This window comes from Saccoglossus kowalevskii, chromosome 1, assembly GCF_978046115.1.
Source record: "Saccoglossus kowalevskii chromosome 1, keSacKowa6.1, whole genome shotgun sequence".
Classification (NCBI taxonomy): Eukaryota; Metazoa; Hemichordata; class Enteropneusta; family Harrimaniidae; genus Saccoglossus; species Saccoglossus kowalevskii.
Window position 1 is genome coordinate 25858982 of NC_140641.1, and position 14011 is coordinate 25872992.

Here is a 14011-nt window from a genome sequence, read left to right on the forward strand (position 1 = left end):
GACAAGTTTCTGACCCCCAAAAACATGACCACTGAATCTAAAATCATTCCTTGTCCATTCTCTGACCATGAATTCATCACCTGTGTACTCAAGATGCCAACATCCATCGCAAGAGGTCGAGGTGTATGGAAGTGTAATATCTCAACCCTCCAAGACCCTGTAGTCAGGAGTAGCATAAGAAAACACATCCAACAATGGAAGACCCTTAAACCTGCCTTTGACTCTATTTTGGACTGGTGGGACACAGTCAAGGCTCGGGCCAAATCACTAATCACCACGCACTCAAAACGCATATCGCAAGACAATAGAGCAAAGCTGAACAAACTTCTTCATCATTTTAAAGAACTGACACATAAGCTTAACTCGGGAGACCGTACTCGGGCTACCCTGGGATCCTACCACATTACCAAAAAGAAAATTCATGACTTACAGCTTAGGAAACTGGAAGGGGCGAAAATCCGCTCGCGAGCACAACTTATTCAAGAGCAGGAAAGATGGTCAAGCGTCTTTTTAACTACAGAACGCAGACGTGGCAAGAGCAAGCTGGTCTCCAGTGTTATCAATGCTGAAGGCAAAGTGGTGTCAGATCCGGATGAAGTCCCATCTGTCTTTGCCCAATTTTATAGTAAATTATATACATCACAACCAAACTTAGACTGCAAGGAGCAAGATTTCTTCCTGGGCAAGCTCACCAGGTTTTTCTCTGACATGCAAAAACAACAACTTGACAAACCAATTATACAGAAAGAGTTACATGATGCTCTGAAGAACATGAAAGATAATAAGACCCCGGGCTTGGATGGTCTTCCCAAAGAATTTTATATGCTCTTCTGGGAAGATCTAGGAGAAGATTTCACCCAAGTTATTAATATCGCCATGACACAAGGTCAACTATCCACCTCCCAGCGTCAGGGTCTAATCACCCTGGTGAATAAGCCTTCACCCCAAGAAGGTAATCATCACGAAGCAGTGCGCCCTGGGGATAAAAGACCTATATCCCTTCTTAACGTTGACTACAAAATCGTCACGAAAGCTCTCGCCACCCGTTTATATTCTGTTCTTCCATCTGTTATCGGGCCTTTCCAAACCTGTGGTGTTGCTGGGCGGTCAATTCACCAAAACGTGCGCATCCTGAGAGATTTCACCACTTTTGCTAATAGCAGAGGCTTTGGCAGTGCTATCGTTTCTTTGGATCAGAAAAAAGCCTTTGATAGGGTTGAGTGGAAATTCCTATATAAAACCCTCATGCAGCTGAATTGCGGCTCACTCTTCTGTTCTTACATCAAGACGATCTACAATGATATCATGAGTTCGGTCACCGTCAATGGGCATGTGTCCCCTGCCTTTTCTTTATCTAGGGGTGTCCGTCAGGGCTGCCCACTCTCACCTTTGCTGTACATCATTTTCATGGAGCCGCTTGCAGCAGCTGTGCAGAGTTCAACCGAAATCAAAGGTGTGAAACTACCTGGATCAAAAACTGAATGCAAACTTCTCCAATATGCAGATGACTCCACAGCTCTGGTTACTGATAATAAGTCGTTCAAGGCTCTGTTCCAACTTTTTGAGAGATTTGGTACTGCTTCGGGCTCTGAACTCAATATGACGAAATGCAAAGGTCTCTTCCTAGGAAGCTGGAGAAACCGTTCAGACAAGCCTTATAACATTGACTGGACGGGGGTCAGAATCAAAATCAATGGCTTCTGGTTTGGGAGCATCGATATGAGTGCCGTCAATTGGGACAGTTGCGTCAAGAAGTTTAAAACCACTCTTACTCAATGGGAGAAGAGACGTCTCTCAATGGTCGGAAAAGTCATCGTCATAAACAACCTCGTTACCGCACCACTTTGGTACATTGCACACATCTACAATATTCCCAACTCTGTCATTCAGACGCTCACTCCTCTGGTTTTCAACTTCATGTGGTCTGGGAAGAAAGAATTTATAAAGCGGGAAACTTTCTATCTGCCTCTACAAGAAGGGGGATTGGGCCTGGTTAACATCCAAATGAAGGCTGATGCCATTTTTATTCAAAGTTCCTGTAGTTCTATGGTGTCGGATCTCCCAGATCGCTTCTTCCCTCTGTCCTGGGCGAATAAAAACCTTCTAGCAATTCTGGCTCTGCCTTGGTCTAACCTGTATCCGCACTTTTCTGACCCACCACAATGGCATGCTCACCTCAGAAAGTCTTGTCAACAAAACCATGCGACACTCTGCACATCCAACTGGACGATCATATCTACAAAATCTGTGTATTCCACTCTCCTTGAGAAACTATCGCATACCCCACACGTCATCTTGAAAGCTCCCCACATGAACTGGAGTAAAATTTTCGCATCGTGCCACAGTCCTCTTCTGGATAACCTGTTGAAGGAGCTGGCCTGGAAAATCGTTCACAAGGCTCTGAAGACAAAGAGCACCCTATATCATTGGGGATGCATAACTTATCGCTCCTGCCCAAGAGTTGACTGCTCACAAGTAGAGACTCTCGACCACCTGTTCTTAGAATGTGACACACCATCCTTGCTCTGGTCCTGGCTCGAACACTATATCCGTCATAACACCGGAATCACCATTATCTGCAGCAAAAATCTTGTGTACTATGGGATTCTCGCCTCGCCACTCCAAGCTCACATTCAGGCCGTCATATTGTACATGGTTAATGTTATTAAACATGAAATCTGGAAATCCAGATGCTACGCCAACTTTGAAAAACAGCATGTCACATATGCAGAAGTCCTCATAAACACCAAGAGGTATATTAGTTCCAGAATCGAAGCCGACATCAATAATGAGGACACCGATACCGTCTCGGAAAAATGGCAATTCCTCATCGAAAAGACCAACTCCAAAGTGAAATCTAAACTTTAGGGTTCTGTTTTTCTGTCTTTTGTTTCATCTTTCCTGTTGTCTGTTAGCCTTTTATTTATTTATTTGTCGTGCTTTTGGTTTAACAACTGTTTCAAAAGATCAGGCAGGGAGGATCGTAACCTCGTGTGCCTAGACCCAGCGTGGCTGGCCTGCCTAGGGTGCACAGTTGTAGGTTAGAGTAGATTTTCCTTTGTTTTTGTTGTTGTTGGTATTCTTTGTCTTAGAGTAGGGTTTTTTTTTTTGCCACCCTAAAACAAAAATAGGCGGTTCCCTCAGGGAGAGGCCCTCCCATTGCACTTCGGCTGGGCTGACACCTGCGATCGCCCCAAATGTGGGCGACTCGGGCGCATAATTTATGTTAGTGGGGGACTGCGTTCGCGCTATCCCCTGATAAAGAAACTAAAAAATCAGATCTAATTTTTTACATTGGTCATCTCTAGTGAGAAACCGCGCAGATCCGCCTCATGTGAGAACAATGTGGGTTTCCTAACTAGATTTTCAGGGAAATGTCGACCATTGATCAAGTTATTATTATTTATTAAAAATGGACAGGTTTTCGATGTACTAAGCAATGAAATAATCGAGAGTTGGCCAGATCCACAGGTCACCTGTACTTGTCGAGTACTGACGCCCTCACACGCCGCGTTTCGCATAAAAGAAAACCCATTGGTTGACAGCAACCATATGATTTGGGGGGCTACGGACGCTGATAGGATGATCGCTGGCATGGGATTAGTGCCGCTTGGTGTGCGTGCATAATCTCTCTCTCTCTCTACCCAGAATCCTTTGTGGCCAAGTTTGTCGCGAATTTTCATTATATACAACGCATTTAGTGGAGTCAAATGTCCATGAGCGACCATTAAAATCATGTGGTTAATATTTAAGTCATGACATTACCAGTCTATTGTGTGCAACTACTAGTTAGAATACGATTTTTTCCAGATGCTCTTGGCACTCACCGTCGTGTCTGTTTTGTTTCATTCCATGGGGTACTCCGTTGTTGACAGTCAATGGCATACTTACCTGGCGTAGGGGTTAACCGTGATCATGGAGGCGGTTCCCTCAGGGAGAGGCCCTCCCATTGCACTTCGGCTGGGCTGACACCTGCGATCGCCCCAAATGTGGGCGACTCGGGCGCATAATTTATGTTAGTGGGGGACTGCGTTCGCGCTATCCCCTGATAATGAAACTAAAAAATCAGATCTAATTTCTTACATTGGTCATCTCTAGTGATAAATCGTGCAGATACGCCTCATGTGAGAACAATGTGGGTTTCCTAACTAGATTTTCAGGGAAATGTCGACCATTGATCAAGTTATTATTATTTATTAAAAATGGACAGGTTTTCGATGTACTAAGCAATGAAATAATCGAGAGTTGGCCAGATCCACAGGTCACCTGTACTTGTCGAGTACTGACGCCCTCACACGCCGCGTTTCGCATAAAAGAAAACCCATTGGTTGACAGCAACCATATGATTTGGGGGGCTACGGACGCTGATAGGATGATTGCTGGCATGGGATTAGTGCCGCTTGGTGTGCGTGCATAATCTCTCTCTCTCTCTACCCAGAATCCTTTGTGGCCAAGTTTGTCGCGAATTTTCAGTATATACAACGCATTTCGTGGAGTCAAATGTCCATGAGCGACCATTAAAATCATGTGGTTAATATTTAAGTCATGACATTACCAGTCTATTGTGTGCAACTACTAGTTAGAATACGATTTTTTCCAGATGCTCTTGGCACTCACCGTCGTGTCTGTTTTGTTTCATTCCATGGGGTACTCCGTTGTTGACAGTCAATGGCATACTTACCTGGCGTAGGGGTTAACCGTGATCATGGAGGCGGTTCCCTCAGGGAAAGGCCCTCCCATTGCACTTCGGCTGGGCTGACACCTGCTATCGCCCCAAATGTGGGCGACTCGGGCGCATAATTTATGTTAGTGGGGGACTGCGTTCGCGCTATCCCCTGATAATGAAACTAAAAAATCAGATCTAATTTCTTACATTGGTCATCTCTAGTGAGAAATCGCGCAGATCCGCCTCATGTGAGAACAATGTGGGTTTCCTAACTAGATTTTCAGGGAAATGTCGACCATTGATCAAGTTATTATTATTTATTAAAAATGGACAGGTTTTCGATGTACTAAGCAATGAAATAATCGAGAGTTGGCCAGATCCACAGGTCACCTGTACTTGTCGAGTACTGACGCCCTCACACGCCGCGTTTCGCATAAAAGAAAACCCATTGGTTGACAGCAACCATATGATTTGGGGGGCTACGGACGCTGATAGGATGATCGCTGGCATGGGATTAGTGCCGCTTGGTGTGCGTGCATAATCTCTCTCTCTCTACCCAGAATCCTTTGTGGCCAAGTTTGTCGCGAATTTTCAGTATATACAACGCATTTCGTGGAGTCAAATGTCCATGAGCGACCATTAAAATCATGTGGTTAATATTTAAGTCATGACATTACCAGTCTATTGTGTGCAACTACTAGTTAGAATACGATTTTTTCCAGATGCTCTTGGCACTCACCGTCGTGTCTGTTTTGTTTCATTGCATGGGGTACTCCGTTGTTGACAGTCAATGGCATACTTACCTGGCGTAGGGGTTAACCGTGATCATGGAGGCGGTTCCCTCAGGGAGAGGCCCTCCCATTGCACTTCGGCTGGGCTGACACCTGCGATCGCCCCAAATGTGGGCGACTCGGGCGCATAATTTATGTTAGTGGGGGACTGCGTTCGCGCTATCCCCTGATAATGAAACTAAAAAATCAGATCTAATTTTTTACATTGGTCATCTCTAGTGAGAAACCGCGCAGATCCGCCTCATGTGAGAACAATGTGGGTTTCCTAACTAGATTTTCAGGGAAATGTCGACCATTGATCAAGTTATTATTATTTATTAAAAATGGACAGGTTTTCGATGTACTAAGCAATGAAATAATCGAGAGTTGGCCAGATCCACAGGTCACCTGTACTTGTCGAGTACTGACGCCCTCACACGCCGCGTTTCGCATAAAAGAAAACCCATTGGTTGACAGCAACCATATGATTTGGGGGGCTACGGACGCTGATAGGATGATCGCTGGCATGGGATTAGTGCCGCTTGGTGTGCGTGCATAATCTCTCTCTCTCTCTACCCAGAATCCTTTGTGGCCAAGTTTGTCGCGAATTTTCATTATATACAACGCATTTCGTGGAGTCAAATGTCCATGAGCGACCATTAAAATCATGTGGTTAATATTTAAGTCATGACATTACCAGTCTATTGTGTGCAACTACTAGTTAGAATACGAGTTTTTCCAGATGCTCTTGGCACTCACCGTCGTGTCTGTTTTGTTTCATTCCATGGGGTACTCCGTTGTTGACAGTCAATGGCATACTTACCTGGCGTAGGGGTTAACCGTGATCATGGAGGCGGTTCCCTCAGGGAGAGGCCCTCCCATTGCACTTCGGCTGGGCTGACACCTGCGATCGCCCCAAATGTGGGCGACTCGGGCGCATAATTTATGTTAGTGGGGGACTGCGTTCGCGCTATCCCCTGATAATGAAACTAAAAAATCAGATCTAATTTCTTACATTGGTCATCTCTAGTGAGAAATCGCGCAGATCCGCCTCATGTGAGAACAATGTGGGTTTCCTAACTAGATTTTCAGGGAAATGTCGACCATTGATCAAGTTATTATTATTTATTAAAAATGGACAGGTTTTCGATGTACTAAGCAATGAAATAATCGAGAGTTGGCCAGATCCACAGGTCACCTGTACTTGTCGAGTACTGACGCCCTCACACGCCGCGTTTTGCATAAAAGAAAACCCATTGGTTGACAGCAACCATATGATTTGGGGGGCTACGGACGCTGATAGGATGATCGCTGGCATGGGATTAGTGCCGCTTGGTGTGCGTGCAATTTATGTTAGTGGGGGACTGCGTTCGCGCTATCCCCTGATAAAGAAACTAAAAAATCAGATCTAATTTTTTACATTGGTCATCTCTAGTGAGAAACCGCGCAGATCCGCCTCATGTGAGAACAATGTGGGTTTCCTAACTAGATTTTCAGGGAAATGTCGACCATTGATCAAGTTATTATTATTTATTAAAAATGGACAGGTTTTCGATGTACTAAGCAATGAAATAATCGAGAGTTGGCCAGATCCACAGGTCACCTGTACTTGTCGAGTACTGACGCCCTCACACGCCGCGTTTCGCATAAAAGAAAACCCATTGGTTGACAGCAACCATATGATTTGGGGGGCTACGGACGCTGATAGGATGATCGCTGGCATGGGATTAGTGCCGCTTGGTGTGCGTGCATAATCTCTCTCTCTCTCTACCCAGAATCCTTTGTGGCCAAGTTTGTCGCGAATTTTCATTATATACAACGCATTTAGTGGAGTCAAATGTCCATGAGCGACCATTAAAATCATGTGGTTAATATTTAAGTCATGACATTACCAGTCTATTGTGTGCAACTACTAGTTAGAATACGATTTTTTCCAGATGCTCTTGGCACTCACCGTCGTGTCTGTTTTGTTTCATTCCATGGGGTACTCCGTTGTTGACAGTCAATGGCATACTTACCTGGCGTAGGGGTTAACCGTGATCATGGAGGCGGTTCCCTCAGGGAGAGGCCCTCCCATTGCACTTCGGCTGGGCTGACACCTGCGATCGCCCCAAATGTGGGCGACTCGGGCGCATAATTTATGTTAGTGGGTGACTGCGTTCGCGCTATCCCCTGATAATGAAACTAAAAAATCAGATCTAATTTCTTACATTGGTCATCTCTAGTGAGAAATCGCGCAGATCCGCCTCATGTGAGAACAATGTGGGTTTCCTAACTAGATTTTCAGGGAAATGTCGACCATTGATCAAGTTATTATTATTTATTAAAAATGGACAGGTTTTCGATGTACTAAGCAATGAAATAATCGAGAGTTGGCCAGATCCACAGGTCACCTGTACTTGTCGAGTACTGACGCCCTCACACGCCGCGTTTCGCATAAAAGAAAACCCATTGGTTGACAGCAACCATATGATTTGGGGGGCTACGGACGCTGATAGGATGATCGCTGGCATGGGATTAGTGCCGCTTGGTGTGCGTGCATAATCTCTCTCTCTCTCTACCCAGAATCCTTTGTGGCCAAGTTTGTCGCGAATTTTCAGTATATACAACGCATTTCGTGGAGTCAAATGTCCATGAGCGACCATTAAAATCATGTGGTTAATATTTAAGTCATGACATTACCAGTCTATTGTGTGCAACTACTAGTTAGAATACGAGTTTTTCCAGATGCTCTTGGCACTCACCGTCGTGTCTGTTTTGTTTCATTCCATGGGGTACTCCGTTGTTGACAGTCAATGGCATACTTACCTGGCGTAGGGGTTAACCGTGATCATGGAGGCGGTTCCCTCAGGGAGAGGCCCTCCCATTGCACTTCGGCTGGGCTGACACCTGCGATCGCCCCAAATGTGGGCGACTCGGGCGCATAATTTATGTTAGTGGGGGACTGCGTTCGCGCTATCCCCTGATAATGAAACTAAAAAATCAGATCTAATTTCTTACATTGGTTATCTCTAGTGAGAAATCGCGCAGATCCGCCTCATGTGAGAACAATGTGGGTTTCCTAACTAGATTTTCAGGGAAATGTCGACCATTGATCAAGTTATTATTATTTATTAAAAATGGACAGGTTTTCGATGTACTAAGCAATGAAATAATCGAGAGTTGGCCAGATCCACAGGTCACCTGTACTTGTCGAGTACTGACGCCCTCACACGCCGCGTTTCGCATAAAAGAAAACCCATTGGTTGACAGCAACCATATGATTTGGGGGGCTATGGATGCTGATAGGATGATCGCTGGCATGGGATTAGTGCCGCTTGGTGTGCGTGCATAATCTCTCTCTCTCTCTCTCTCTACCCAGAATCCTTTGTGGCCAAGTTTGTCGCGAATTTTCAGTATATACAACGCATTTCGTGGAGTCAAATGTCCATGAGCGACCATTAAAATCATGTGGTTAATATTTAAGTCATGACATTACCAGTCTATTGTGTGCAACTACTAGTTAGAATACGATTTTTTCCAGATGCTCTTGGCACTCACCGTCGTGTCTGTTTTGTTTCATTCCATAGGGTACTCCGTTGTTGACAGTCAATGGCATACTTACCTGGCGTAGGGGTTAACCGTGATCATGGAGGCGGTTCCCTCAGGGAGACCCCTACCCATTGCACTTCGGCTGGGCTGACACCTGCGATCGCCCCAAATGTGGGCGACTCGGGCGCATAATTTATGTTAGTGGGGGACTGCGTTCGCGCTATCCCCTGATAATGAAACTAAAAAATCAGATCTAATTTCTTACATTGGTCATCTCTAGTGAGAAATCGCGCAGATCCGCCTCATGTGAGAACAATGTGGGTTTCCTAACTAGATTTTCAGGGAAATGTCGACCATTGATCAAGTATTATTATTTATTAAAAATGGACAGGTTTTCGATGTACTAAGCAATGAAATAATCGAGAGTTGGCCAGATCCACAGGTCACCTGTACTTGTCGAGTACTGACGCCCTCACACGCCGCGTTTCGCATAAAAGAAAACCCATTGGTTGACAGCAACCATATGATTTGGGGGGGGGCTACGGACGCTGATAGGATGATCGCTGGCATGGGATTAGTGCCGCTTGGTGTGCGTGCATAATCTCTCTCTCTCTACCCAGAATCCTTTGTGGCCAAGTTTGTCGCGAATTTTCAGTATATACAACGCATTTCGTGGAGTCAAATGTCCATGAGCGACCATTAAAATCATGTGGTTAATACTTAAGTCATGACATTACCAGTCTATTGTGTGCAACTACTAGTTAGAATACGATTTTTTCCAGATGCTCTTGGCACTCACCGTCGTGTCTGTTTTGTTTCATTCCATGGGGTACTCCGTTGTTGACAGTCAATGGCATACTTACCTGGCGTAGGGGTTAACCGTGATCATGGAGGCGGTTCCCTCAGGGAGAGGCCCTCCCATTGCACTTCGGCTGGGCTGACACCTGCGATCGCCCCAAATGTGGGCGACTCGGGCGCATAATTTATGTTAGTGGGGGACTGCGTTCGCGCTATCCCCTGATAATGAAACTAAAAAATCAGATCTAATTTCTTACATTGGTCATCTCTAGTGAGAAATCGCGCAGATCCGCCTCATGTGAGAACAATGTGGGTTTCCTAACTAGATTTTCAGGGAAATGTCGACCATTGATCAAGTTATTATTATTTATTAAAAATGGACAGGTTTTCGATGTACTAAGCAATGAAATAATCGAGAGTTGGCCAGATCCACAGGTCACCTGTACTTGTCGAGTACTGACGCCCTCACACGCCGCGTTTCGCATAAAAGAAAACCCATTGGTTGACAGCAACCACATGATTTGGGGGGCTACGGACGCTGATAGGATGATCGCTGGCATGGGATTAGTGCCGCTTGGTGTGCGTGCATAATCTCTCTCTCTCTACCCAGAATCCTTTGTGGCCAAGTTTGTCGCGAATTTTCAGTATATACAACGCATTTCGTGGAGTCAAATGTCCATGAGCGACCATTAAAATCATGTGGTTAATATTTAAGTCATGACATTACCAGTCTATTGTGTGCAATGATAATCTCTTGGCACTCACCGTCGTGTCTGATAATGAAACTAAAAAATCAGATCTAATTTCTTACATTGGTCATCTCTAGTGAGAAATCGCGCAGATCCGCCTAATGTGAGAACAATGTGGGTTTCCTAACTAGATTTTCAAGGAAATGTCGACCATTGATCAAGTTATTATTATTTATTAAAAATGGACAGGTTTTCGATGTACTAAGCAATGAAATAATCGAGAGTTGGCCAGATCCACAGGTCACCTGTACTTGTCGAGTACTGACGCCCTCACACGCCGCGTTTCGCATAAAAGAAAACCCATTGGTTGACAGCAACCATATGATTTGGGGGGCTACGGACGCTGATAGGATGATCGCTGGCATGGGATTAGTGCCGCCTGGTGTGCGTGCATAATCTCTCTCTCTCTCTACCCAGAATCCTTTGTGGCCAAGTTTGTCGCGAATTTTCAGTATATACAACGCATTTCGTGGAGTCAAATATCCATGAGCGACCATTAAAATCATGTGGTTAATATTTAAGTCATGACATTACCAGTCTATTGTGTGCAACTACTAGTTAGAATACGATTTTTTCCAGATGCTCTTGGCACTCACCGTCGTGTCTGTTTTGTTTCATTCCATGGGGTACTCCGTTGTTGACAGTCAATGGCATACTTACCTGGCGTAGGGGTTAACCGTGATCATGGAGGCGGTTCCCTCAGGGAGAGGCCCTCCCATTGCACTTCGGCTGGGCTGACACCTGCGATCGCCCCAAATGTGGGCGACTCGGGCGCATAATTTATGTTAGTGGGGGACTGCGTTCGCGCTATCCCCTGATAATGAAACTAAAAAATCAGATCTAATTTCTTACATTGGTCATCTCTAGTGAGAAATCGCGCAGATCCGCCTCATGTGAGAACAATGTGGGTTTCCTAACTAGATTTTCAGGGAAATGTCGACCATTGATCAAGTTATTATTATTTATTAAAAATGGACAGGTTTTCGATGTACTAAGCAATGAAATAATCGAGAGTTGGCCAGATCCACAGGTCACCTGTACTTGTCGAGTACTGACGCCCTCACACGCCGCGTTTCGCATAAAAGAAAACCCATTGGTTGACAGCAACCACATGATTTGGGGGGCTACGGACGCTGATAGGATGATCGCTGGCATGGGATTAGTGCCGCTTGGTGTGCGTGCATAATCTCTCTCTCTCTCTACCCAGAATCCTTTGTAGCCAAGTTTGTCGCGAATTTTCAGTATATACAACGCATTTCGTGGAGTCAAATGTCCATGAGCGACCATTAAAATCATGTGGTTAATATTTAAGTCATGACATTACCAGTCTATTGTGTGCAATTACGAGTTAGAATACGATTTTTTCCAGATGCTCTTGGCACTCACCGTCGTGTCTGTTTTGTTTCATTCCATGGGGTACTCCGTTGTTGACAGTCAATGGCATACTTACCTGGCGTAGGGGTTAACCGTGATCATGGAGGCGGTTCCCTCAGGGAGAGGCCCTCCCATTGCACTTCGGCTGGGCTGACACCTGCGATCGCCCCAAATGTGGGCGACTCGGGCGCATAATTTATGTTAGTGGGGGACTGCGTTCGCGCTATCCCCTGATAATGAAACTAAAAAATCAGATCTAATTTCTTACATTGGTCATCTCTAGTGAGAAATCGCGCAGATCCGCCTCATGTGAGAACAATGTGGGTTTCCTAACTAGATGTTCAGGGAAATGTCGACCATTGATCAAGTTATTATTATTTATTAAAAATGGACAGGTTTTCGATGTACTAAGCAATGAAATAATCGAGAGTTGGCCAGATCCACAGGTCACCTGTACTTGTCGAGTACTGACGCCCTCACACGCCGCGTTTCGCATAAAAGAAAACCCATTGGTTGACAGCAACCATATGATTTGGGGGGCTACGGACGCTGATAGGATGATCGCTGGCATGGGATTAGTGCCGCTTGGTGTGCGTGCATAATCTCTCTCTCTCTCTACCCAGAATCCTTTGTGGCCAAGTTTGTCGCGAATTTTCAATATATACAACGCATTTCGTGGAGTCAAATGTCCATGAGCGACCATTAAAATCATGTGGTTAATATTTAAGTCATGACATTACCAGTCTATTGTGTGCAACTACTAGTTAGAATACGATTTTTTCCAGATGCTCTTGGCACTCACCGTCGTGTCTGTTTTGTTTCATTCCATGGGGTACTCCGTTGTTGACAGTCAATGGCATACTTACCTGGCGTAGGGGTTAACCGTGATCATGGAGGCGGTTCCCTCAGGGAGAGGCCCTCCCATTGCACTTCGGCTGGGCTGACACCTGCGATCGCCCCAAATGTGGGCGACTCGGGCGCATAATTTATGTTAGTGGGGGACTGCGTTCGCGCTATCCCCTGATAATGAAACTAAAAAATCAGATCTAATTTCTTACATTGGTCATCTCTAGTGAGAAATCGCGCAGATCCGCCTCATGTGAGAACAATGTGGGTTTCCTAACTAGATTTTCAGGGAAATGTCGACCATTGATCAAGTTATTATTATTTATTAAAAATGGACAGGTTTTCGATGTACTAAGCAATGAAATAATCGAGAGTTGGCCAGATCCACAGGTCACCTGTACTTGTCGAGTACTGACGCCCTCACACGCCGCGTTTCGCATAAAAGAAAACCCATTGGTTGACAGCAACCATATGATTTGGGGGGCTACGGACGCTGATAGGATGATCGCTGGCATGGGATTAGTGCCGCTTGGTGTGCGTGCATAATCTCTCTTTCTCTCTACCCAGAATCCTTTGTGGCCAAGTTTGTCGCGAATTTTCAGTATATACAACGTATTTCGTGTAGTCAACTGTCCATGAGCGACCATTAAAATCATGTGGTTAATATTTAAGTCATGACATTACCAGTCTATTGTGTGCAACTACTAGTTAGAATACGATTTTTTCCAGATGCTCTTGGCACTCACCGTCGTGTCTGTTTTGTTTCATTCCATGGGGTACTCCGTTGTTGACAGTCAATGGCATACTTACCTGGCGTAGGGGTTAACCGTGATCATGGAGGCGGTTCCCTCAGGGAGAGGCCCTCCCATTGCACTTCGGCTGGGCTGACACCTGCGATCGCCCCAAATGTGGGCGACTCGGGCGCATAATTTATGTTAGTGGGGGACTGCGTTCGCGCTATCCCCTGATAATGAAACTAAAAAATCAGATCTAATTTCTTACATTGGTCATCTCTAGTGATAAATCGTGCAGATACGCCTCATGTGAGAACAATGTGGGTTTCCTAACTAGATTTTCAGGGAAATGTCGACCATTGATCAAGTTATTATTATTTATTAAAAATGGACAGGTTTTCGATGTACTAAGCAATGAAATAATCGAGAGTTGGCCAGATCCACAGGTCACCTGTACTTGTCGAGTACTGACGCCCTCACACGCCGCGTTTCGCATAAAAGAAAACCCATTGGTTGACAGCAACCATATGATTTGGGGGGCTA

At 45.2% G+C, this 14011-nt stretch overlaps 12 non-coding genes and 1 pseudogene across 12 annotated transcripts; all 13 read left to right on the forward strand.

The window, feature by feature from the left end:
* The first annotated feature begins 3123 nt into the window (after positions 1-3123).
* LOC144356621 (U1 spliceosomal RNA) lies at positions 3124-3258 on the forward strand (annotated as a pseudogene).
* A 625-nt stretch (positions 3259-3883) lies between these two features.
* LOC146750521 (U1 spliceosomal RNA) lies at positions 3884-4048 on the forward strand. Its single transcript, XR_014930684.1, has one exon. It is a non-coding gene; the product is annotated as a U1 spliceosomal RNA (small nuclear RNA).
* A 625-nt stretch (positions 4049-4673) lies between these two features.
* Positions 4674-4838, forward strand: LOC146750522 (U1 spliceosomal RNA). Its single transcript, XR_014930656.1, has one exon. It is a non-coding gene; the product is annotated as a U1 spliceosomal RNA (small nuclear RNA).
* Positions 4839-5461: 623 nt separating this feature from the next.
* LOC146750523 (U1 spliceosomal RNA) lies at positions 5462-5626 on the forward strand. Its single transcript, XR_014930685.1, has one exon. It is a non-coding gene; the product is annotated as a U1 spliceosomal RNA (small nuclear RNA).
* A 625-nt stretch (positions 5627-6251) lies between these two features.
* On the forward strand, positions 6252-6416 carry LOC146750524 (U1 spliceosomal RNA). Its single transcript, XR_014930686.1, has one exon. It is a non-coding gene; the product is annotated as a U1 spliceosomal RNA (small nuclear RNA).
* A 1030-nt stretch (positions 6417-7446) lies between these two features.
* On the forward strand, positions 7447-7611 carry LOC146750525 (U1 spliceosomal RNA). Its single transcript, XR_014930610.1, has one exon. It is a non-coding gene; the product is annotated as a U1 spliceosomal RNA (small nuclear RNA).
* Positions 7612-8236: 625 nt separating this feature from the next.
* LOC146750526 (U1 spliceosomal RNA) lies at positions 8237-8401 on the forward strand. Its single transcript, XR_014930687.1, has one exon. It is a non-coding gene; the product is annotated as a U1 spliceosomal RNA (small nuclear RNA).
* A 631-nt stretch (positions 8402-9032) lies between these two features.
* Positions 9033-9197, forward strand: LOC146750527 (U1 spliceosomal RNA). Its single transcript, XR_014930650.1, has one exon. It is a non-coding gene; the product is annotated as a U1 spliceosomal RNA (small nuclear RNA).
* A 625-nt stretch (positions 9198-9822) lies between these two features.
* On the forward strand, positions 9823-9987 carry LOC146750528 (U1 spliceosomal RNA). Its single transcript, XR_014930688.1, has one exon. It is a non-coding gene; the product is annotated as a U1 spliceosomal RNA (small nuclear RNA).
* A 1179-nt stretch (positions 9988-11166) lies between these two features.
* LOC146750529 (U1 spliceosomal RNA) lies at positions 11167-11331 on the forward strand. Its single transcript, XR_014930689.1, has one exon. It is a non-coding gene; the product is annotated as a U1 spliceosomal RNA (small nuclear RNA).
* A 625-nt stretch (positions 11332-11956) lies between these two features.
* LOC146750530 (U1 spliceosomal RNA) lies at positions 11957-12121 on the forward strand. Its single transcript, XR_014930690.1, has one exon. It is a non-coding gene; the product is annotated as a U1 spliceosomal RNA (small nuclear RNA).
* A 625-nt stretch (positions 12122-12746) lies between these two features.
* LOC146750531 (U1 spliceosomal RNA) lies at positions 12747-12911 on the forward strand. Its single transcript, XR_014930691.1, has one exon. It is a non-coding gene; the product is annotated as a U1 spliceosomal RNA (small nuclear RNA).
* Positions 12912-13536: 625 nt separating this feature from the next.
* LOC146750532 (U1 spliceosomal RNA) lies at positions 13537-13701 on the forward strand. The gene has a single exon (XR_014930168.1). It is a non-coding gene; the product is annotated as a U1 spliceosomal RNA (small nuclear RNA).
* Positions 13702-14011: the final 310 nt, after the last annotated feature.